The sequence below is a fragment of the Myodes glareolus genome, chromosome 11 (assembly GCF_982192425.1).
Source record: "Myodes glareolus chromosome 11, mMyoGla1.1, whole genome shotgun sequence".
Classification (NCBI taxonomy): Eukaryota; Metazoa; Chordata; class Mammalia; order Rodentia; family Cricetidae; genus Myodes; species Myodes glareolus.
Window position 1 is genome coordinate 11,929,292 of NC_142036.1, and position 26,582 is coordinate 11,955,873.

General features: G+C 39.1%; 1 pseudogene across 1 annotated transcript; it reads left to right on the plus strand.

The window, feature by feature from the left end:
• Positions 1 to 1,958: 1,958 nt before the first annotated feature.
• LOC148120397 (immunoglobulin heavy variable 3-74 pseudogene) lies at positions 1,959 to 24,933 on the plus strand (annotated as a pseudogene). The gene is made up of 2 exons (XR_015739272.1): positions 1,959 to 2,130; positions 24,513 to 24,933. The product of XR_015739272.1 is annotated as an immunoglobulin heavy variable 3-74 pseudogene (transcript).
• The last annotated feature ends 1,649 nt before the right edge of the window (positions 24,934 to 26,582 follow it).

The following is a 26,582-nucleotide window of genomic DNA, read 5'->3' on the forward strand; positions in this document are numbered from 1 at the left end:
TCAGCTCTGCACTCTGATCATCAGGAAACTTTATTTGTCAGATCAAAGACAAAATATTACTACACCTCCATGGCTACATTTTCATAAACCTGAACAATCTTCAAACTTCGGACACAGTCATGTATTACTGTGCATGAGAGAACTCCAGTGTGAGCTTGGACAGAAACCTCTCTACTCAGACCAGCAGGGGAAGTGGAGGATCAACAGGTACTCACAGAAACAGTGCTCATCTGGAATATGCTGCATTTGCACCTGTTGGATGTCATAACCTTTAGGGTTTTTTTCTTTTACACAAGGAAATCCTCTAGAGCACCCTTTACTTGTCATAGCCTATTAATGTTGTTTTTAATTACACATTAAACACCTGTATTTCTACACTCCTCTCATATGTCTAATTTCTCCTTGTCAAACAAATATATATCTATATCTATATCTATATCTATCTATCTATATATATATATATATATAGAGAGAGAGAGAGAGAGACAGACAGACAGACAAACAGACAGAGACAGAGACACAGACCAAGAAGATAGATAGATAGATAGATAGATAGGAGTCTGAAATTGTGAAACTTTGTGAGACAGTTTTGTAAGAATTTTGAATAATCTTTAATTCAAACTCTCTATTTTTAAACTTGTGAATGAGAAATCATAACTTCCTTGAATTGATGTTTCTTTTCAAAGTTAGCTTAAAAATGAACCATCCACAGTTTCCTACTTCTAAACTAATAGGACCTTGATAAAAATGTAGAGTTGTTATAGCTGTTGCACTGTTATTTTTGAACCTTTTCACTTTGGTAAAAATTACCTTGCAAATCAAAGTCCAAGCTAATGGTTCTTCTACAGGCATATTGTGTGACTCACACCACAAAATTGTCAGCCACAAATATGCACATCCTTGTAGAAATCAGCTGTGGTCCCTGGTCCATAATTCTTAAGCCCTTCCCACAGAAGCTGAGTTTTGTGATTTACACAGTTTGTGTTTTTGTCAGTGCTTTTATTGCTCCCATAATTATTCCTCTGCACTCTCTGTTATTGGCTTGTGTTTTGTGTCTGACTTCTGTTTTGTAGACTTGGAATCAGAATGGAAGTCAAGATAGGAAAAGACATCTTAAGTGAAGGACAAGACAGAAAAGGCACAGGGTAATACAGAGGTTGTGAAAGGAAAAGTTGGGTGTAGTGACAGAAAGGGGTTGAAAGGATAGAAAGCATGAGAATTTGGGAAAATTAAAACAAAGTCTTCGGAAAATACAAAATTGATGCAAAAGTTTTGTGTTTTGTTACAAAAATGCATTAAATGTCCCCATTGTGCTGACTATATAAATATGCAGAAATAAAAACTGACAAAAGACAGCATGAGGACAGCCATGTGTGGCCAGGTATCAAGGTGGGAAACGGAAAGGAAGAGTGGGGAGAAAAAAGTGGTCATAGGAAGAATTTCAGGATGCAAACAATTGAGTCAACCACTGAGAGGAAGACAGACAGTAACAAGAAACATCACATTTGAAAACTTCCTGAGGCTGTAGGACACCATCTCTAAGAACTGAGTAAAACTCAGAAAAGTCTCAAGTGTTCCTATCACAGTGAAGGATTTCTATTTAGAAAGGGGTATGACCCTACCCAAGGTTCACCTCAGGAAGAATCCATGTCCAGCAGAGACAGAGGGACAAACAGAGCTAATATCTAGAAACACAGCTGTGTGTGGAGATGTTTAATTTCAAATTGATCCTAAAGAGACATGACAGTGTGGAAACACTACATTTTCTATGTATCAGATGAAAAGGGAACTAAATTAAGCGAGGTAAGTCCCTAACAAGGAAAATGTGTACACAGACCTATGTTAATTGTTCAATTTCTATGGCTGTCATCAGGGTGTATGATGTCTTATATCTGCTCTGAGTACTGCCTTCTACCCAGGTCCAACTACAGAGTCTGTTATGGGAGGAAGATATGCAAATAAGGCTTCTTTGTGCCCATAAAAATCCAGCCCTGCCCTGACCTTGCAGCACTGGCAGAGGAGACAAGCCCTGGATTCCAAAGTCTTCTCAGTCAGGGTTCAACACTGAACACAGGACACCCACCATGGACTTAAGGCTCATATTGGTTTCCTTTGTTCTTATTTTAAAAGGTAACTCATAAAGATGGGATACTCTGTGTGTTGTGTGGACATGAGAAAGAGAAAAAAATGTCTTTTGTGTCAGTTTTCTAACCAGAATTCTTTGGGTTTACAGGTGTCCAGTGTGAGGTGCAATTGCTGGAGTCTGGGGGAGGCTTAGTGCAGCCTGGAAAGTCCCTGAAACTCTCCTGCGCAGCCTCTGGATTCTCCATCAGTAGCTACTGGATGAATTGGGTCCGCCAGTCTCCAGGGAAGGGACTGGAGTGGGTCGCATCCATTAATAGTGGTGGTAGCACCTACTATACTGACGCTGTGAAGGGCCGGTTCACAATCTCCAGAGACAATGCCAAGAACACTCTGTACCTGGAAATGAGCAGTCTGAAGTCTGAGGACACAGCCATGTATTACTGTGCAGGAGACACAGTGAGTGAATGTTACTGTGAGCTCAGACAAAAACACCGCTGTGGCGAACACAGGACCAGCAGGGGGCGCTGAGAGCACTTAGAGATCTGGGGCACAGAAGAGCTTCTTTAGAGAAGCATGGAAGACTGGACTTCTCTGTGTCTGCACTGCCTCTCCATATCACACTTAGAGATTTTCTCCACAGGAATAGTGTGTAGTACTCCTTGAATGTCCAAATGATTATTCAAATATCTGTTTCCAGTTGTGTTGTGTTTATTAAAGAGTTTTTCCTTGTTTCCCTTTATCTATCTCTGTCTCCATCTCTCTCTCTCTCTCTCTCTCTCTCTCTCTCTCTCTCTCTCTCTCTCATTCTCACTCCTCTCCATCTACGTATGTGAGTTTCTAAAGGAGTGGGTGTGTTGACATATGATGACTATTTCTATCCATCAGTACCATTTATTGTGAGAGAAATTCTATCACTGGGCCTGGTTCTCAATGACCAGATAGTCTGGTTGTCCATTGAGTCCCTGTGTTTGTTCATTCTTCACATTCCCTATATGATCTACCTGGTTGGCTGCCACACTCATTTCCTTTTATAGTTATGGATTCTGAGTTCTGTGTTTAGAAATCACTAAAGCGATCTTGTGTGGCAAATACTTGATTTTCACAGACCCATTATAGTTACTTTTAAAATTTAGGATGTACTTTTACCTGAACAAAATGCATATCATCATACAGAGCAAAATAATCCTGTTTAGTGACCAGTATCAGTTTGCGAAGAAGCCAAAGAAGATTGTAAACCCCAGAAGATGAAGGCAGCTCAGAGACACATGTGAGTCTAGTGGACCCTGTGGTATCTTTTTATCTTCATGAGCACTACACTACCCACACAGAAACATATACCCCTAATTAAAACAGTGCATTTTTTAAAAGTTCTCATTCAATGCTGTAATTTGGTCCAATGGTCTAGTTCTTGTGTGGTTTATATGAGACCTTGATTCAAATGGTAATATTTCAAAATATATTTATCATTTTTATTAAAAATACTGAGCTTGAAACATCAGTACTCCCCATTAAAGGTATAACAAGATTTCTGTTATCCAAGAGAACAGTTGAACTTTTTTTTCAAGAAAAACTCCTTTCTCTCACTTCTCTAAGTTCTGAGTCAGGAGGTTAACAGATAGCTCTGAGAACCCAGGGTTGAGAGGTGAGGTCCTCATGAACAAACCATGTTCTGCCCTCCATCTTCTAATCAGGATGCTTCACCTTTACCAGTGAAAGTGAGCAGAAGAAATTAAATAAAGCTAATGTTTTTCATAACCACAGAAATGGATCTTAAACCCAAAAGAATTAGTTGTCTGTAAGCAATGATATGAGTGTCATTTACCCAAGGAAAGAATGAGACCAAGTGTTGTAGGAATGGAAGAAGAAGAGATGCCTGTGTTGTGGAAATGGGAATTTAGTTCAACCAAGATATTATGAAAACTGTGGGGTCCCTCAGAGAATTACACAAGGCTGTGTAACCCTGCAATCTCATATCTGGATGAGCAGAAAAAGAAGCAGAGTTGGTATAAAAAGTCAGGAAAGGAGAGAGAATAGAAAAGAAGAGACATGAGAGTAGGAGTGGACAGAGGGTTAAAGAAGTGAGAGAAAGAGAAGAGAAGGTAGTGGGATGAATCAGTATGATCACAGTAGATTGTAAATGACCATGGTGATTTTTTAAGTAAAATAAATAACATAGGAGGAAAAAGAATATTTTCAAATATTATATGATGTTAATACACATATATCCATCTGCCCTTGTATGTGTGTTTTTGGAATAGATTGTTTCTATTGTTCTATATCTGTCTGTGTATATGTCTGAGTGTCTGTGTGGTTGCTTCAGAGATGCATACTTTCTAATAATCTATAAATAGTTTACATTACAGAGGTTACCACAACATCATCTGACCACAGAAACCTGCTCTGAGATCAGGTGAGCAGCGAGGCTGGGATTCAAGGTTTGATTTCAGACCCAGAGCCTCTCTTACACTGAGCAAGCTTCTGAAGACATTTCCGTTCCTTAATAACCTAATGACTCTCGGCTCTTACTTTTCTTTTCATTCAGGTGCATGAGTTGAACATGAGTAGTGAGAGTCCAGCACATGCTGCTGTTCAACTACTTGAAAAGGTTATGGAGTCCAGACTCAGAATAGGAGTGACCAGATGACGGTACAATTTCCCTCTACTTCTCCTTGTCTTCTTCCTTCTGTTTTCTGTGTTTGGTTTGATTTATCTTCTATACCTCAACATTCACAAGATCCATGCTCAGTAAATTGATCTTTTTTGTTTGGTTTTGTTTTTGTGTATTTGAGATAGGGTTTCTCTGAGTCTGTCCTGGAAATAGCTCTTTGTACACCAGAGTGGCTTCGAACTTACAGAGATCCTCCTGCCTCTGCCTCCCTAGTGCTGGAATTATAGGTTTGCACCACCACTGCCCAGCAGTAAATTGATTCTTTACAGAATCAGTTATAAGTGTTGGGTATCAATGAGGAAGTAATTGTGTTTCCTGGTGTTTATTTTAGTAGTGCATAAATGCAGTCATCAAAGATTATTTTCTGTAGGAAAAAATGTGATGTTTTAAAAGATTGAGCTAGGCATATAGCTTTGTTGTAGAGTGCTTTGTGACCTTGTGAAAGACCTTAAGTTTAAGAACCAAGCTCACTTAAAAATAAGAATTGAGCACTTAGAAAAATATAATTTCATACTTTCATAGTCTTAAATGAGCCACTCTATGACTGGAAAAGGAATGGAAATCCCCACAGTGATAAGTACAGTTAGACAGCTGTGGAGAGGAAACAATTCTACAAAAGTTCATCTCTTGGTTTCCACAGCAAACAGTTCATCCAAAGTCTACAGCATCCGTGGCACAGTTGCGAATAACTGCAAACTATGGATCCAATGACAAGTAAGGACAATGTTCGAATGACTAGAAATGCTAATTGTGTGTGCATAGCACATGGTTTGGACATGTGTCAGGAGGCTAGAGTAGAGTTTGAGTATGTTTGCCAGTTAATTTCTATCTTATTTTTGAGTAAGGATATCACAATGAACCTGGAGCACACATGCTCAGATAGAATTTTTGGATGGCAAGACTTAGAGTACTTAGAGTCACAATACCTCCAGTGCTGGGAATATAAGATAAACCATCGCACCCAACTCCTAAATTAAGTGTTGTGAATCAAGATAAGATTTTAATACTGGGAGGCAGGAGTCTTACCACTGAGCCAACTCTTGAGGCCTGAATATTATCACTGTACATTAATAAAAGAATTGTAATCTGTAAAACCAAATATGTGTAATGTATAATAATTTTTAAAAGATAAAACGTATTGCCAGTTATGGATTTTTGAACCATTAACTATCTAAATGGACATGAATGTCCCATGTCCAAAGCTTTAAATGTCCTCATAATTGACCCTTAAAACTCTGACTTTTTATGAAAATCTGGAATTGGGGAGATGGGAAGGATCTGCAAAAGAATATAGAAAGTAATTACCTATCAGAATATGTAGTATTGAAAGTTTCTCAAGAAAATAAATTCATTAATTATTGATGACACTTCATTTGCTGGTTGGGCGTGGTGAAATACAGTCTTAATCCACTCCCTTAGGAAGCAGAAGCAAAAGTCAGTCACCTGAAAAAGAAATGGAAACCTCCTGGGCTTCCTTTATTCTTTCAGGAACTTCCCCAATGCAAAGTAGCCCTCAGGTTCAGAATGAAAGCCAAGCCCTACCTGAGAAGCCCCATCTTCTTCTTACTGGAGCTCCAGCAAAGCATGTCTGTCCTGGAGCTGCTCCTCTGCCTCTTGACCTGTCCAACCTGTGAGTGTTTCAGGGTTTCAGGAGAGAGAACCAGGTACATCGTGTATGGAATATTTGACTGATGATGATGTCCATTTTCCCCAGGTGCACTGTCCCAGGTCCAGGTAAAAGAGTCAAGACCTGACCTGGTGCAGTCATCACAGCAGACCAAGACCCTGTCTCTCACCTGCATTGTCTCTGTGTTCTCATTAACCAACAGTCATGTACATTGGGTCTATCAGTCTTCAGGATAGTGTCTCAAGTTAATGGGAATAATATGGTATAATAAAAACACTGATTATAATTCACTTCTCAAGTCCTAGATCACCATCAGTAGAACATCTCCATGAGCCAAGTTTTCATAAAACTGAACAATCTGCAAACTGATAACACAGCCATATACTACTTTCCCAGAAACAATGTTATAGAACTCCAGTGTGAACCTGTATGAAACCTTCCTACAGAGAGCACAGGGCCAGCAGGCAGTACTAAGGGTCAACAGGGACTCACCATTGTAATATTCTAGAACTTAGTCTTTACTAATTTTTAATGCATTTGGATATTTTTGAGTCCTGTTTTCCACTGTAATGTATATTTTTCTACACAATTTGTGATCTCATCTGAACATGATAGAACGCAACACACAGGGCAGGCAAGGCTATGCTGTGGGTAACAGGAACAATTTGGAAGAGACTCAGGTGTCACTGGGAGTAGGGTCCCTAGATTTGTGATAGAGCTTCAGTAAATTCTCCAGTTAGAGCAGAATTTAGGATTTATTAAGAGCCAGCAGATCATGGAGGAATACCTTGGTCGGACCTATAAACCATTAACCTTGATTTCCTCCATGAAACATGAACATCAGTTTCATCCTAGATCCTGGTTATACTGTGGTACTTATACCATGGTGCTAATGCAGCTGGAGATAGCACCTGAGCTTCAGGAGTCTGCAGAAGGTTCTTGGATAACATACTGCTTAAGGTGTCCCTGAGCCTCAAGTCCCTTTCTGGAAATACTGTCAAATCACATAGTAATTTGTAGGTCTTCTCGGGTTCCTGGTAGGTAATCAATTTGCTTTTGGCTAAAATAAAATACCCTGTCTTTATTGAGGTATTTAAACACATTTTTAAAGTTTACAAGATTTTAATTTTGTCACGTAGGTGCATTTCTCCCTCCATTCTTTCCTCCACAGAGTTCTTACTTACAGTAATTCACTAGCAAATAAGTTTTGTGGTCTCTGCAGTGATATCTGAGTCACAGATCCTGAATATCAGATTCCCAGGTTGTGGCACCTGTAGGTTTCAGGGAATGGATTGTATATTGTGGGCTATCCATCATCACATTCTTGGAATCTTCTGATTGATCTCACTAGAAAAGACCAAGTGGGTATTCAAAGCAATGAGATAATATTTGTCAACTCACATGTGATAAAAATAAGGATCTGTTGTTGATCTGCTCACATTGTCATGAAGTTCTACAGCATAGCACCCCTCCTCATTCTCTGGGTCTTAAATGTACTTCACACTCTCTACTGAGGTACTCTTTTGTCATGGAGGAAGCGACATAGATATTTACTAGAACAGAACACATTCACTTATTCTAAGCAACTTGAAAAGTTATGTGTCTCAGAATTAAGCATTACTCCACTGCAAAGGAAGCTTGTTGGATAAAGGCCGAAATCAGCACTGTGTTTCAACATAAATATTTAGAATATATTCACCAATATGTCCAGTAGCAAAATGACTGTAGTAGATTCTTCTCTAAGAACTATGACCTCCCCAAGCCTGAGATTATAGAGTATCTGCCATTTGTTCTTTCATGTAAATTAGGGCATCTTCAGATTGATTGCTCAAACTGTGAAATGATGTTTAAATCAATATGATTTTTTAATCTATTTCTGCTAGTAAACCAGAAGCAATATCAGTAACTTGTTTTGTTTGAGGAGCCATGGGCCTTTCCTTATGAGTAACCATTTATAAAGAGCCCTCCCATCCCTGACACAGAGAAGGGCATAATGCTCAGGGCTTGAAGTGCATTTAAAAGTAAGGAATATGATCAGTCATATCATAAAGCTCCATCTCTATTAGTGACTGTGAGACAAACTTGTAGAAGTGCGGTGGGAGCCTTGATATATGACATAAAAGTAATACTTGAAACTTGGACTAGATCCCACCTCTCTGGAGCCTTATCTCCATCTCCACACTCAAGGAAGAAACAATTTAATCCTTAACTAAATTTTGTGAAGATGCAGGACATGACCATATAGTAATTTGTTTAAAAAATGAGGGTTCATTAATGTGAGCCCTGATACATTACTCCATGACTGGTTCCCAGGACCAGTAATGTGTGATAGTTTGAAGAAAGGGTTTTATATGCAATAAACTATTACTCATAACCTGATGTAAAGAATGAATTTCTTCCCTACCCTCCAATGCTTTTTGACCATGGCAAGTGGCTACTCAGTTCCTTATACCACCAATCACAATCTAAAGCATGGTGTTTATGATGAAACCATGAAAAGCAGAACTGAAACCAGAATTCACTAGAGAGGGCTTTGTTTAGACTTGACTCCAAGTCAAACTGTCAAATAGTGAAGTAGGGATGGATGATGGTAAGGACAACAGCTCTACAAATACACAGGTCTGTGTAGGTGATCTCAGACCCCTCACCGAGTTCTTGCAGTTGGCCCATCACTTATCTCCTCCCATCATATTGTCGCACACATGCCCTGAGTAGGCTGTGAGGTTGGTCAGTATATAAATAATGAATTGCTTCCATTTAGAGGTGGTGTGGGATGCTGTGGATCCAGCAAGTTACACCAACATCCCTCAGTGACGATGGAGCATGATGGATGTGGTCCTTCTATAACAAGAAGCAGTAAGGAAAATGAGAATGCGTCACAGGAATTTGAATATGGAAGAAAATAAGAATTCTATGGGGTTTAGAAAAATTAGTAATTTTAAAATTAGTAATACAAGAGAATCCTGGACACTACCCTAGAGCACATGCAGACTAACTAGAAGATGGTGGGTCTATCAAAAAGAAGATTGGTACAGTCATATATGTCTTTTTAAAAACACTAAAGACTACATGCTCTTTTGTATACTCATGCATCAACAATGTTGTGACAGTTATTTCACCTTGAAAGGAACCTGGGATATCATTTTTCACACCATGACTTATAAGGAATAGACTGACTTCCTGCATAAAAGTTTATCTTCCAGTTCTGTTAATCCTTTCCTGGACTGTGCGAACTCATAGGCTGTTGGATCCCATAGCTCTCTCACACATACCCCTGACCTCAGTGCAAACAGGGTTGTTGTCTATCGATGGAACTATTGGGTCTTCTCCTGTGTCTGGTGACACACCTCGAGGTGAGTGTCACCATTGTCCACATATGTCAGTATAGAAGATTTAACAGCAGATAATTGATAGTGGCTATTATTTCTTATACTCAGTGTGTTGTCCCAGGTGAAGTGTCAAGAAACAAGACCAGGACTGATTAAGCTCTCACAGTCATTTTTCCTCAACTGTATTGTCATTAGTTATTCCATTACCAGCCTGGACCTGGATTTGACAGCTACCAGGAAGGTCCTAGAGTGGGGGAGTTACATAATCAGTGGTGGTGGTGGTGGCACCAGTTAGAGTCCGTCCTTCAAGGTTCATCATTATTGAAACATCTGAGAACCATTTCTTTCTGAAACTGTACTCTGTCACCACTGAGGACACTGCCATGTATTGCTGAGAAAGATACACAGTGAGGGAACTTCTGTGTGAGGACCGGCACAAAGCGTTATGCAGAGGAGCTCATGACCAGCAGGGCACAATTGGCAGAAAATAAACCCAAGGATTCAAATTCAGAACAGATAGGAAGAAAAAAAACTGTGGATTTTTCTCTACTCTTTTTTCTCATATGGTTTAGGAACTGTTCACACTGAATTTAATTGCAACTAATGACTATATGCATCCTCTAGAAGACAGAATGTGCTTAACAGAATGCATGCACATACAGATGCATCTGAGTGTGCACTCTTGTTTGCCATTGTCTCTTGAAATGTAGTAACTTACTTACAGGATGAGGATTGATTTAAAGCAAAGGTTTCAGTAAGAAATTTATATGTGCATCTTAAGAGAATGTAGAAACAAAGATGAGCATGATTCCACAGAAACATCAAGACCAGAGAGAAATGATGCCCAAATATACACCTGTGTTCTGATTTACACAGATATCAAATATTCACTCATTTCTCATATCATAGATACTTATGATCTAACTATGTATCTACCATTCACATATATTTAGTAATACAGCCCACCTACTTATCATGTCTCTATCATATATCTATACACCAACTAACATGACATTCATCTGTCTATATTGACTTAATAAGATGGGAGCAGAAGTAAATTTACTCTGTACAAACTGATTTTTCCATATGTCAGTAAACACATAAGAAACATTGGACTACTACACTCTCTATGTTACTACTGCTGAGCTTGGGCTGTACAGTAAAACTACACAGACAATTCTGCATGACACTGTAATGATTAATCTGGGTCTTTTAACTTGACAAGATCTGAAATTAAGTAAAACATCAGCTACTAGGCATTTTTGGTGAGGAACTTTTTCTTCTTTTCTATTATTTTTTGTAAGCTGCAAACAGAGAATATTATTTATACCACGTCTATCTCTCCCTCTCCCAACTTCAATGCCAACTTCCCCACAATCCTTCTATGATCCCTTATGTCTTCTTGATCATATTATTTGAGAAAAGTCCTATTTAAATGTGTACAGGCAGCACTGTTAAATGACAGACTAGATAAAAACACACAAAAGAAAGAAACTTAGCTTTTTATTTTTTTTTGTTTGTTTTCACTCCTGGCGAGCTCATCTATCTTTTGCTGCAGCATTAATGCACAGATATTAGAACCAGTTTCTTCAGGCTTCCAACATACAGTGAAAACTAGTAGTTCAACAGGAACCCTGCAGGATTTTATAGTGAGACTGGAGCTGCGATGGTACCTGAATTGTAGTCTGAAAAATCACCCAATTTCCATCTTCTCTGTATAAGACATTATTGTTACACTACACAGACCTTATTCTGTAAGGCAATTCAACAATCCCTTTTTCTATACCCATTCCACTACATTAGAAAAACCTGACTGTATTAGAACACCCTGTGACCACCACCTACTATTTTGTCTTCTCATCAATCAAATGACAGTCATCCTTCTCTTCGGTTCTTTCTGCGTGTTTTTGTTAGATTACTGCACATAGAGGTAAATTGTTAAGTCATTTTCTATTTTGAATCATGCTATTTGTGCTCAATGTAGAGTCCATAAGGGGTTGAAAATCAGAATTACTTGATTTCTATAAGGTTATATTATGTCAAACATTCATACATGCATACATACACATACATACACACACAAACACACACACACACACACACACACACACTTGCATCAATTTTATTACCAGATTTTTTTCTCAGATTCATATGACTGTCATTCCTATGTGTTACCTATTGTAAATATTTCTACTTTGAAGAAGGGGATTGTGGACATCTGAGACCCTCTTCAAAACCAGCATTCATCTTTTCTGCTTCATGATTAATGATGGGAGAAACTAACTCCTGTAAGTTCCTGCTGTATTGACTGCTCTGTCAGGATGACCTGTGCTACTGAATTGTGACACAAAATAAATCTGTTCTCCCTTTCATTGATTTTCTCAGGAAATTTTATAACCACAAAAAGAAACAAAGAAAAGTGTCATTTGAGACTCTTGGGAAGAAGTGCTGTCTGTTTGTCCTTAATCAGAATAGCATAATCTGCAAAGATAACAAGGTTCTGGGATAACAGTAATGAGAGTAAGAACAATATTTATATCCTCTCCAAGGATTACAGAAACATCAATGAGTGACAGGGGAATTCAGAATCTGGAGGAGGACCATGAGCTCTTCATTCTGAGAATTGCCCCCAGGTGCTTCTCCAGGGAATAGTATCAGGGGATTGTCCAAGACAATGAAGAGCACAGACAGTCTCTGTTACCTGTACTAACTGAAGTCATCATGACAAGTAGTGTTTCTTCCTGAAGTCAAGTTCACTAAGTGTTCAGGTGTCACTTCATAAGGATTTGGATTTCCCAAGTCATCAAATGAAAGTCATCCCTGCAAAGCACAGCTGCATTTCAATGACAGTTCCACAACACAGGTCTTTCTGTAGCGGAGTTCTGAGCTTCTTGAAATCATGACCATGTGTTACTGTGAGAGACCTAAAAGATTGTTAGTAGAAAGCTAAAAGCATAGTTCCAACTTTCTGGACAGGTAGGAAGGGGCTTTTGATTCCTAAATATACAATATGGAATATTCCTAAGTATTTAGAATTTTGAAAAATTAAATGTTGAAAATTCTTCAAAATTTGAAAACTGTCACAGTGTGTGATCTATTGATATGACCAACACCATGAATAAAGGAACATTGAAATAAAATGATTTCATTCTTCTTACAACTTACAGTGGTATCATATAGGAATATCAGGATATGAAGTCAAGGCTGCAACCTGGAGGTGGGAACTGAATCAAAAACCGTGAACTCTACTTACTGGTTTGTGTCATCTGTTTTCTTATCCAACACAGTAATATTGCATTTGCCTCAGCCTTCCCGCATAATTCATTTATCAAGAAAATGACATCACAGTCTTGCCTGTAGCCCAGTGTGACTGAAGTATTTTTTTTCCAATTGAGATTCCTCCTTCCTTGGTATCCCTAGCTTTCAATTTAGTGATAAAAATTTTACCCACCTACAAATGTACAAGATGTGATTGTCATTATATCATAGCCCATTATGTGAATGTTCATGTGTTTACTCGACATAATTAGATAAACAGTCAAACAAACTACTGGCTAGTTTGATGTCAACTTGTCACAATTTGTCAACAAAGAGGAAGAAGGCTCAGTTGAGAAAATGCCTCCATATAATAGAGGTTGATTTATAGCCAAGGCTGTAGGGAATTTCCATAATTAATCAAACAAAAGAGTTCACCAAGCCCATTTTAATTGTGCCTCCTGGCAAAGCAGTCCTATGTCCTCTAAGAAAGCTGACTGAGAAAGCCACTGTGAGCAAGACAATAAGCATCATCCCTCCATGGCCTTTGCATCAGCTCCTGCATCCAGGTTCCTGGTCTTCCTGAGCTCCTGTCTTGACATATTTGATGATGAATTGTGATGTCACAGTGTAAGATAAATTAACAGTTTTTCTTCCTCCACTTACATTGGTCATAGTGTTTCATCACAACAAAAATAATCCTAACAAAGACACAAACATTAAAGAGTAAAAATTCCCCTCTAATAGAAGAAAATTCTAAATAATGTGTGAGTTTACTCTTAACATTTTATGTCTTTTAAAATGACCATACTGATGAATATTTTGCTTATCACCATAGATCCCTCATCTGGCATTGGATGACGATACAGATGGAGGCCCGCGTTGGAGCACGGAACTGAGCCCCCCAAGATCCAAATGGAAGGAAGAAAATGACGAAGGACTGCGAGGGATACTATCACCCACTGATACAAGGGGTCGGATCTAATGAGAGTTTACCAAGGCCAGATGGACCGTGACTGAACGAGCATGTGATCCAACCAGATTCTCTGAATGTGGCCGGATTTTCTGAATGTGGCTGGCCTGCAGTCTTTCCGAGAAGCCATTGACAATCACACTGGGACTGGTTTCCTCTGCATATACTGGATTTTTGGGATCCAATCTGTTTGGATGCTCACCTTCCTGGACCTGGAGGGAGGGGGGAGGAACTTGGACTTCCCACAGGGCAGGAGACCCTGACTGCCCTTGGGGACAAAGAGGGAGGAGAAGAGGGAGGGGGGAGTGGGAGGGCATTGGGAGGAGGGGCGTAAATGGAAACTCTTTATAATTTAATAAAATTACTTTCAAAAAAAAATAAAATGACTTTTTCTTAGTAACTTCCTTTTGAATATTTTCCTAGAAAAGAAATAACTATGGAGCAGATGTATCAAAGAATTTTAATACAGGCTACCTCTATGGTAATCAAAGACAAAAATGCTTGAGTAAGTGGTCCCATTCTAAGTTCTCAAATATGGTGTGAGAAATCTGAATTTATTTCTGTGATCATCTTTTCCAAGGTTTTATAACAATGAGAATACCAGACAAACCTAAGGTGAGATACATTGTGAGTATGATATATACATTTATTATTTCACTCAGCATCAGGAACTAGAGAAACACAGAATACATAGTGGTATATTCCCATCACAGTTTACACAGAATGACTGTCCTTCCCAATGTTAAAAACTTCTCTACCACAGGCCCTTAAAAAACAGAAATTATGCTCAAAGAAATAAGGAACATAAAATATGTGCTGTCCAATATTGAGTAGGTGGTGAATAGTCTCTGGGTTCTGACTAGGCATGTTGAGTTCAGCTTTGCACTTCCCTTCCATGGTGATTTACTTTATCAAGAATCAAAATAAAGTCATATGAACTCGTACAAACATTCCATAGTGATCCTCAGCTCAAGGTACTCGATTCTGCATGTCCAAGAATGTCTTCTTCTTCACTACTTGTCATCATCTGGGGTTCTGTATTTTTTATTACCTCAGTAAACATAAACCTCAAGCCTGATGGTATGTAGCTGTTTATGAAGTGTTATTGTCCATGAACCTTCTGATATATCAACACAATAATCATGTTTAAGACCATGATCTGGTTATATGCAATCAGCTAAGGGGAGAGACAAAGAGATATAAAGTATATTGAGATAGACAGACAATGAGACTGAAATCAAGAGGTACAAAGATTAGTACTCTGGTACAATGACTGTAATGTTAAGAGGAACAGTCTGAACCTAGTGAGGTAGAACCAAATGAGCTCCTGGGGTATCCACTCAGACAAACATCTGAAATGTCCTAATTTTTAGTGAGATGCTTCCTCACAAGCCGGATATTTTACAAAAGTGGTGAGAATAAAATGTCTCAACTGACACCAAAATGACGATTTTTTAAGTAGATTTTTTAAATTTACTTATTTATTTATTTATTTATAAAAATTTCCACTTCCTCCCCTCCTCCCAATACCCTCCTACTCCCCCCCTCCTCCCTCTCCAGTCCTAAGAGCAGTCAGGGTTTCCTGCCCTGTGGAAAGTTCAAGTTCCTCCCCCCTCCCTCCAGGTCTAGGAAGGTGAGCATGCAAACAGACTAGGATCACAAAAAGTCAGTACATGCAGACGACACAAGACCCAGTGCCATTATCAATGGCTTCTCAGTCAGCCCCCATGTCAGCCACATTCAGAGAATCAGGTTTGATCACATACTCGTTCAGTCCCAGTCCACCTGGCCTTGGTGAACTCTCATTAGATCAGTCCCCTTGTATCAGTGGGTGAACTCACCCCTCGTGGTCCTGACTTTCTTGTTCATTTTCTCCCTCCTTCTATTCATTTGGACCGTGGGGGCTCAGTCCAGTGCTCCAATGTGGGTCTCTGTCTCTATCTCCATCCATCGTCAAATGAAGGTTCCCTCTGATCTTGCCTTCCTTGCTCATGTTCTCCCTCCTTCTGCTTCTCATTTGGACCTAGGGAGTTAAGTCCAGTGTTCCAATGTGGGTCTCTGTCTCTATCTCCATCCATCGCCAGATGAAGGTTCTGTGGTGATATGCAAAATATTCATCAGTATGGTTATGAGACAAGGCCAGTTCAGGCAGCATCTCCTCTGCTGTCCAGGGAACAATCTGCGATCTTTCCTTGGACCTGGAAACCCCTCTAGAATCAAGTCTCTTGCAAATCCTAAAATGGCTCTCTTAGTTGAGATATATACTTCCCTGCTCCCATATCCATCCTTCCTCCCTCCCCACCATCCCATTCCCCCAAGCTATCCCCAATCCTCCCCTTCTCCCTTCTCTCTAACCATCTCCCCGTACTTCCAACCCCCCGTGCACCCAAGTTTGCCTGGCAATCTTGTCTACTTCCAATATCCAGGAGGATAACTATATGATTTTCTTCAGGTTCACCTTCTTATTTAGCTTCTCTAGGATCACAAATTATAGGCTCAATGACCTTTAATTATGGCTAGAATCCACTTATGAGTGAGTACATTACATATTCCTCTTTTGGGGTCTGGGTTACCTCACTCAGTAAAGCGTTTTCTATGTCCATCCATTTGCATGCAAAATTCAAGATGTCATTGTTTTTTACCGCTGAGTAAAACTCTAATGTGTATATGTTCCACACCTTTTTTAACCATTCTTCTACTGAAGGGCACCTAGGTTGTTTCCATGTTCTGGCTATTACAAATAGTGCAGCCATGAACATAGTTGAACAAATGTTTTTGTAGTATGATAGGGCATCTCTTGGGAATATTCCCAAGAGTGGAATTGCTTGATCCTGAGGGAGGTTGACTCCCAGTTTCCTGAGAAACTGCCACACTGATTTCCACAGTGGCTGCACAAGTTTGCATTCCCACCAACAATAGATGTGTTTTCCCCTCACTCCACTTCCTCTCCAGCATAGGCTATCATTGGTGTTTTTGAGTTTAACTATTCTGACAGGTGTAAGATGATATCTCAAAGTTGTTTTGATTTGCATTTCCCTGATCTCTAAGGAGATTAAGCATAACCTTATGTATTTTTTCACCATTCGAAGTTCTGGTTGGAACTCCTCAGCACTGAAATAGGGACAACTGGTATTCCAAGGACCCAGGAGACAAAAGGGCAACAGTGAGGGCAGGGTAGGGTCGAGTGGAACACAGAAGACCCTGCAGCATAAGCTGAGGGGGGAGCCGTGCTCTCTTCCTGGACAGTCCACCCCGGATAGCCCAGGCTCACCCCTCTGGTTGGACCTCCTCAGCACTGAAATAGGGACAGCTGGCATTCCAAGGACACAGGAGACAAAAGGGCGACAGTGGGGGCAGGGAAGAGTCCAGTGGAACAAGGAAGATCCTACTGCAGAAGCTCTTTTTAGTAGATTTTTAGGCAGTACTTCTGATCGCCAAGAGTCCCAAGTTGGTTGTAAATTTGCATTTAGGACATGGCACTGTATTCTGTGTGCATTTTTTGGATGAGTACTCATGATAAATATTCCTAAACTGTTTCCTTGTTTTCTAAAAATGGAAATCCAGACTGAGCAAAGATAATGTTCCTGAGGATACATTTCATTTCATTAAAGAAGCACAAGACAAGAAACAGTCATTTGGAAGAAAAATTGCAAGCCCTGTGCTTTTATTCTGTCAGAAATCTCTCCCAATTCAAAGCAACCCTCATACTCAGGCTAAAAACTCAGGCCTAGCTCAGAAGCCCTATCTCCTCACTAGATCCTCCAGCAGAGAATTGTTGGACTGGCACTGTTACTTTACCTTGTTACCTATCCTAGCTTTAATTATTTCTGAGTTTCCAAAGAGGCACCTAGACATAGCATCTACATCATGTATGATTGATACTAATGTTGCTTGTCCCCAGATACCATGTCACAGGTTCATCTGACCAAGATAGGACCTGTCCAAGTGCAGTCCTTATAGACCCTGTCTCTCACCTGCACTATCTCTGGGTTCTCATAAACCAGCTATAGTGTAAGCTGATTCTGCAAGTCTCTGGAAATAGGTCTGGAGGAGATGGAAGCAATATGGATTGGTGGAAGCACTGATTATAATTCAGCTCTCAAAGCCCGATTAAATATTAACAGGGACACCCCAAGTCATAAAACTGAACAACATGCAAACTGAAGACATAGCCCCCCATTTCTCTGCCCATGCCAATATAAGCCTGCAAAGAAACCTTCCTACAGAAACTCAGGAGCAGCAGAGGGCTCTGCAGACAAATTGGGGACATTGCAGGAACATTTGATGAATGCTTCAGAAGCTATTCAGTTATAGAATGTGCTGCACAAGCCAGTGTTCTAATAAAGGAACATATAACTTCCTCTTGTAACCAAGGAAATCTTTTAACAACCCCATTTCACTGTCATATTATGCTAAACTTATTTAAAGTGATACGCTAAATTCTGTTTTCCCCACAAACCCTCTAAGCTATTTATTTATTTATTTCTCTATACAAATAGAACATTAATTTTATATATTTTAATATATATATATATATATATATATATATATATATGTGTGTGTGTGTGTCATTATAGATACATTCATTTTGACAGAAGTCTGTAATTATAACATTCATTGTAAGTTCAGTAAGGAAATTTGGGAATTTGTCTAATCTCTAATTCTTCCACCTTATTTTTTCACATGTGATATATAAACCACAAGTTTTCTGAATTAATGTGATTTTCTGAAATTTGATTTGAAAATATATTATCCATAGTTTCTTATTTCTAATCACATATGATTCCATAAAATTGTGCAGTCATTATCATTTCTGCAAAATTCTATTTTTAAATATTTGCATTTTGATAAAAATTCCCTTTCCCTTGGAGTCCAATGTAATGATTTTTCTGTAGGTATAATGTGTACTCTCAGACCACAAAATTATCAGTCACTGGTGAGCACATTCTAGCTGATTTCAGCTGCTTTCCTGTATTCATCTCTCACCAGTACTTCCCATAGACAAATGAGTTCTTTGACTTTCACAGTGTGTGCTTTTGTTGGTGCTCTTGCTGCCTAAACATTCTTGCAGTATTCCTCCTTGGGCATGCTCTCTTGCTGCTGACCAGAAGGACCTGGTGTCTCATGTGTGAGCTAGAGAAGTGTCATTCAGAGAAGCAGTATAGGCAATGGGCTCTATGTTAATAGGTCATGAACCTGAAGTAAAAGGAAAAGAGAATCTGCACACCCGAGGGTGAGACTTCTCTGTAAACTCTTACAGCTTCACCAATAGGGTACGATGAACCTTTGAGACCAAATTGACTATGCTATTAAGACCCCGAGATCAGAATACATACTAGTGAACTGAACAACTCCTCACAATGATGAATGCAAAGGATTCACTGTCATCGTACCCAGGGTCAGACTGAGCATCAATATAAATATCTATTGGTGAACCAAGATAAGCAAGCAGAACTGTTAGAGGCATTGTTTAAACTTCAGATATATTAGAACCATCATCAAGATTTTCTAATTCTCAAGAAATTCACTATTGACAAAGAGAATGCACATAGTACTGAGAATCTAACACTATGTCCAAAAGACTATCCATATGTGCATACTGACATAAGTGAATTATTGAATAAACGGTTCAGACAAGAATGCTCTGAAATAGAAAGTACGTACCAATAGTATGGGGATTCCCTTGAAATTCTTAACCATTGTATGTCCTGCGATTGTATTGTATAGGAATAATTGAAAGACCTGAAGAGAGAAATCTCATTTTTCTTCTCAAGAGTAAGTCATTTTTATCATTTGCCTGAGATTAACCCATGAGATAACACTTAGACCAGGGAAAGAAAAGACAATTAATGTCCTCTTGACTGAATATCTTTCTGCCTTCCATCCTCTGATCTTAGGATCTTTCATTTTGGCCAATGCATGTGTGCAGAAGAGGATGCAGAAAGCCAACATTTCCAATCACCAAAGTAACCTAAATTAAATCCTAAATAATGAATTGCTTTTTTACCAATGGAAACACTTCCATTGACCAAGTAAAAGAATGAGAACAAGTGTTGTGGGCATGGGAGAAAGGGTTCCATATTCTCTATCAACGTGAAAGTGGTTCAACTAAGAAATTGTCAAATAATGTGTTGAACAATCAGGGAATTAAATTAAAGATTATGTTATCCAACAATCTTACATCTGGATGCGTAAACACTAGAAATAACATTTTCATTTAAAATAGAGTTTCACATTTCTCTTCTTTTCCTGATACAACAGTCAAACTATTTACTCAACCTAGATGTAGTAGGAAGGCCTTGAACTTGCTACAGGGCAGGGTGCCTTATCCTCTCTTAGAATTGGAGAGGGGAAGGATGGGAGGTTATGGGCAAGGAGTAGGAGGGGGGATGGAATAGGAATTTGATTTGATATTTTTAAAAGTAATAAAACAATAAAGAAAAAACTATAGATAATTGGGTAAAAGCAAGAAGTATATGCTAAATGAAGTTTTAGTGCATGGGATGCATTATACTAAGAGGAATTTTTAACCTAATACTCAAAATCAGTATTTATTCAATTAGTTTCAAAACTTTTCACAACCTTTCTTGTGCTGCCTATTGTTCTAGACAATGGGCTACAGAGATATATATGTATGATTATATTTCTAAGGATTTATGGTCCAGTAGAATTGAGTAGATAATAAGAAAATATAATAAATTTTGGTTTCCACCAGCAAAAAAGTAGGTCACAAACCAGTTCTCCAATATGATCTGAAAAATATGTAATTATTTTTGTGATCTTTTGTAAAATCCTAAAAGCATAATCAAAAATAAGACAAACCAAAGATGAGACACATTGACTATAATGTATAAAAATGTTTTTCTAACACACAGGGCATACTGAACAAGGGAGGAAAGCACTTAGAGTGGCATGAGCCCATCAGGGCTGGCACATGGTGGCAGGCTCCACAATGTTAAGACCTGTCTACACCACTGCTACTCACATTCAGAATATGCTCAGAGGAAGAAGGGACACTACATATGGGATGTTCAATGTGAAAGAATTGGTGGATATTCTCTGGGATTTTCTGAACAGATTGTTTTGAGCTATCCTCTGTCCTTCCCTGATGATTTACATTACTAAGGCATGGAGAAAGTCCCAAATCCCCTTTCTCTATGGTGATATTCACCACAAGACAGTTCCCACTGTTCAAGCACATCCTCCTATCCACTTCTTGTCAACACTTAGGATTCTCTGTCTTTTTATTGCTTCAGGTAACATAACCCTGAAGACAGATCACATGCTACTTCTTTTAACCCTTAAGACTGGTTCCATGCTACTGCTTTTAACAAGGTGTCATAAAGAGCTGATACTCCACTCCTCACCAATGCAACAATCATATTTAGGAACCTCCTTTTGCAAAGTGATTCAAATGGTAAAGAAACAAGAAAGGAAATATAAATGTACATAATGACAAAGACACAGTAAAACAAAAAACAGGAACTAGCAAATATCCAGGTATGGTATCCCTGAGTAGACCACTGAATACTCTGAGACCACTTATGTGTATGAAAATCAATCCCATGTGTCTTTTCTCAGATAAAAAAATAAAATCATATGCACTGAATGTTTGTGATTTGCATCCTCACAATTTGGATTTTCTAAGTGAGTGATAAGAATAAAATTATCTTCAGTGACAACAGAAAGAATTTTAAGTAGTTCCTTAATCCTGATTTCACATCAGGAAGAGCCTGAAGGACAACATGTGACTAAATTCCATCTAAACACTCTGCTGAGATTTATAAGGATATGCACTGAGGATGTGGTATCTTTAGTTATCTGCACAGCATGAATGTGTAATCACTTAAAGTTTTGCATCCAACGTCTACACTGTGTGAATCATACAATTTCTTTGTTTGTATCCAAGTTGGAATTTAGACAGTGTCAGAAAAATTTTACTCATTTTTTATCACCGGGTTCTCTAAGAAACAAAAGGGTATTCTCAGAAACCTGAAGGAAAAGTGTAAACCATGCCGTGCGCTTTCTTTCATCTTCTCAGTAACCTCCCACAATGCAAAGGAACCCTCCTCCTCAGGCTAAATTCCAGGCTTGGATAAGAGGATCAATCTCCTTCTCACTAAAGCATCCAGTAGGTCATAGTTGTCCTTGTGATGCTACTCTGCCTCGTGAGCTTTCCAAGCTGAAAGTGTTTCAGAGTTTCAGCAAAGAAACACAGCATGTCATCTGTGGCATGAATGGAACATGATGGCTGTACCTGTTCCCAGGTTACCTGTCCAAGTTACAGCTGAAGGAGTAAGGACCTGGTCTAGTACAGCCCTCACAGACCCTGTCCGTCACCTGAACTGTATGTGGATTCTCATTAACCAACTATGGTATAAGCTGGATATGCCATCATTTAGAAAAGTGTCTGAAGTTGATGTGAAGAATCTGGAGTGGTGGAAACACAAATTATAATTCTGAACTTAAATCCAAAGTCAACATCAGTAGAGAAACCTCCTGTTGCATGAATTCTAATTGTTCTTAATGATAAAAATCTTAAGTCAGCTTATGGTATAAGCTGGATATGCCATCATTTAGAAAAGTGTCTGAAGTTGATGTGAAGAATCTGGAGTGGTGGAAACACAAATTATAATTCTGAACTTAAATCCAAAGTCAACATCAGTAGAGAAACCTCCTGTTGCATGAATTCTAATTGTTCTTAATGATAAAAATCTTAAGTCAGCTATCATTGGCAATAAGTGAAGGATCAGAAAAGCAGAGTTTTCAGACACTAGAGAGTTTTTACCTCAACCAATGCTCAGACCAAAGAGGGAAGATATAGTCTCTGCAAATCCTCTGACTGAATGCTGTCCCTCCAAATCCTCAGACTGCCTCTTTTACTGAAACCCCAGACTGTATCTGAGCTCATCTCCTCCTGTCTTATGTGATGTTTTCCATCCCATTTTTCTACATCTTCCAAACATGGAGCTCTACAAAGCTCATACTTATTTAAGTACAGTTAATACTGCCCAAATCAACATGTATGTGAACTCAAGGACTGCAATATAGGAAACATACCAATGACCATACACACAAAAATGTGTGACTCAATACCTTGCCCAGAAAAATACATTTCCAACTGTTTCCCAGGAAGAAGTAGGGCCAAGGAATTATCAGCCCTATTTATACCAGGGTTTTGGCTGTCTTGTCCCTAGTTAGAATTATACAGACAACAGCAGCATTATGAGTCCATGATGGTGATATATATGCCATGTCCAGGAGACAGAATTTTATAGCACCCCTCGCTGTGCTCCACTTCTTACATCCTTCCCACCTCTTCTTCAACCTCCTCTGAGCCTTGGAGCAATTGGTATGATACCAAAATCTTATATAACGTAACATATAGAAGATTGGGAAGGACAGCGTCTGCCTTATTGAAAATCCAGATTGTGTGTTTGAGACTCTCTGTGTTTGGTGTTCTGACTTTTATTGTGTAGGCTTAAAATTAGAATGGAAGTCAAGACAGGAAAAGAAATCTTAAATGAAGGACAAGAGGGAAAATCACAGGGCAATACAGGGGTTTTGAAAGGAAAAGTTTGGTGTGGTGAAAGAAAAGTGTTGAGAGAGTAGAAAGCATGAGAATTTGGAAAAATAAAAACAAAGTCTTCTGAAAATAAAAATTGATGCAAAAGTGTTGTGTTTTGTTATAAAAACTTATTAAACATCCCCATTATGATGAAAATATAAACAAGCAGAAATAAAACTGACCGAAGACAGCATGAAGACAGCCACGTGTTACCTGGTATCGAAGTGGGAAAGACAGAGTGGGAAATACAAAGTGATCAAAGGGAGAACTGTAATACACAAACAAGTAACCACAGCAATCACTGAGAGGAAGACAGACTGCAACAAGGAACATCCAGTTTCCAAGATTCCTGGGGCCATATGACAGCCCCTATCAGAATTGTGTAAAATTCAGAATAGTTTCAAGTGTTCCTGTCACAGCAAAGGCATTCTACTTAGAGGCAAGATATGCCTCAGGAAGAAGCCATGTCCAGCAGAACATTAGGACAGAGCTAATATCTAGAAAGACAGGTGTTTGCACAGCTTTTAATTTTCACATTGATCCTAAAGAGACAGGACAGTGTGGAAACACAGTATTCTCTATGCCTGTGGTGGAAAAGGAACTAAATAATGTAGTGAATTCCTAACCAGGAAAATGTGTACACAGAGCTACGTTGATGATACAATTTCTGTAACTGTCATCGGTGTGTATTATGTCTTATATCTACTCTGAGTACTGCCTTCTGCCCAGGTACAACTACAGTGCCTGATGTTATGAGTGGAAGATATGCAAATAAGGCTTCTTTGTGTCCATAAAATCAAACCTTGTCTTGACCCTGCAGCTCTGGCAGAGGAGTTCAACATTGAACACAGGACACTCACCATGGATTTGGGGCTCATATTGGTCTCCTTTGTTCTTATTTTAAAAGGTAATTCATAAAGATGAGATACTCTCTGTTGTGTGGACATGATATAGGGAAAAAATGTCTTTTGTGTCAGTTTTCTAACCCGAATTCTTTGTGTTTACAGGTGTCCAGTGTGAGGTGCAGTTGCTGGAGTCTGGAGGAGGCTTAGTGCAGCCTGGAAAGTTTCTGAAACTCTCCTGTGCAGCCTCTGGATTCACCTTCAGTGGCTACTGGATGATCTGGGTCCACCAGGCTCCAGGGAAGGGGCTGGAGTGGGTCGCATATATTAGTAGTAGTGGTTGTAGCACCTCCTACGCCGAAGCTGTGAGGGCCGGTTCACAATCTCCAGAGACGATGCCAAGAGCACTCTGTACCTGGAAATGAGCAGTCTGAGGTCTGAGGACACAGCCATGTATTACTGTACAAGATACACAGTGAGTGAATGTTATTGTGAGCTCAGACACAAACACCGCTGTGGGGACCACGGGACCAGCAGGGGGCGCAGAGAGCACATAGAGATCTGGGTCACAGAAGAGCCTGCTTAGAGAAGCATGGAAGACTGGACTTCTCCGTGTCTGCACTGCCTCTCTATATCAAACTTAGGGATTTTCTCTACAGTAATAGGGTGTAGTAATCCTTGAATGTCCAAATGATTATTCAAATTTCTGTTTCCAGTTGTGTTGTGAGTGTTTATTTATTATAGTGTTTCTCCTTGTTTCCCTTTATCTCTCTCTACCTATCTTGTCTATGTGTCAGTCTCTCTCTCTCCCTCTTTCCCTCTCTCAAACTTTCTCTCTCACTCCTCTCCATGTACGTGTGTGTAAATGGGTGGGTGTGTTGACATATGATGAATCTTTCCTAACAATCTGTACCACTTATTTTGAGATAAATTCTATCATTGGGCCTGGTTCTCAATGACTAGTTTTTCTGTGAGACCCAGTGATTGTTCATTTTCTACATTGCCTTTATGGTACACCTGGTTGGATTCCACACTCATTTCTTTATATAGTTATGGATTCTGAGTTCTCTGTTTAGAATACACTGAAGTGTTCTTGTGTGGCAAAAACTTGATTTTCACAGACCCATTATAGCTGCTTTTTAAATTTGGGATGTGCTTTTGCCTGAACAAAATGCAGGTCATCACACAGAGCAAAATGATCCTGTTCAGTGACCAGCATATGTTCCCAAAGAAGCCAAAGAAGATTGCAAACCCTAGAAGATGAAGGCAGCTCAGAGCCACATGTGAGTCTGGTGGACCCTGTGGTATCTGTTTATCTCCATGAGTATTACACTACCTAAACAGAAACATATATCCCTAATTAAAGCAGTGTATTTTTTAAAAGTTCTCATTCAATGCAGTGATTTGGCCCAATGGTCTAGTTATTGTGTAGTTTATATGAGACCTTGATTCAAATGGTAATATTTCAAAATATATTTATCATTTTTATTTAAAAAAATACTGAGTTTGAAGCATCAGCACTCCCCATTAAAGGTCATAACAAGATTTCTGTCATCCAAGAGAACAGTTTAACTTTTCTTTCCAAGAAACACTCCTTTCTCGCACTTCTCTAAGTTCTCAGTCAGGAGGTTAACAGATATCTCTGGGAACCCAGGGTTGAGAGGTGATGTCCTCATGAACATATCATGTTCTACCTTCCATCTTCTGATTGGGATGCTTCAACTTGACCAGTGAAAGTGGGCAGAAGAACTTTCATAAAGCTGACATTTTTAACAACCACAGAAATGGATCTTAAACCCAAAAAGAATTAGTTGTTTGTAACGGATAATATGAGTATCATTTACCCAAGAAAAGAATGAGAACAAGTGTTATGGGAATGGAGGAGAAAGGATACCTGTGCTATGGAAATGGGAAAGTGGTTCTACTAAGACATTATGAAAACTGTGGGTGTCTCAGAGAATTACACAAGGTTATGTGATCCTGCAATCTCATGTCTGGATGAGCAGAAAAAGAAGCAGATTTGGCATGAAAAATCAGGAAAGAAGGGAGGAGAGAAAAAAAGAGACATGAGAGTAGGAGAGGACAGAGGGTTAAAGAAGTGTTAGAACCAGGAGAGAGGGTAGTGGGATAAATCAAAGAATTTACAGTACCTTATGAATGAGCACAGTGAGTTGTTTCTAAGTAGAATAAATAACACAGATGGAAAAAGAAATTTTCAAATATATGATTTTTTTC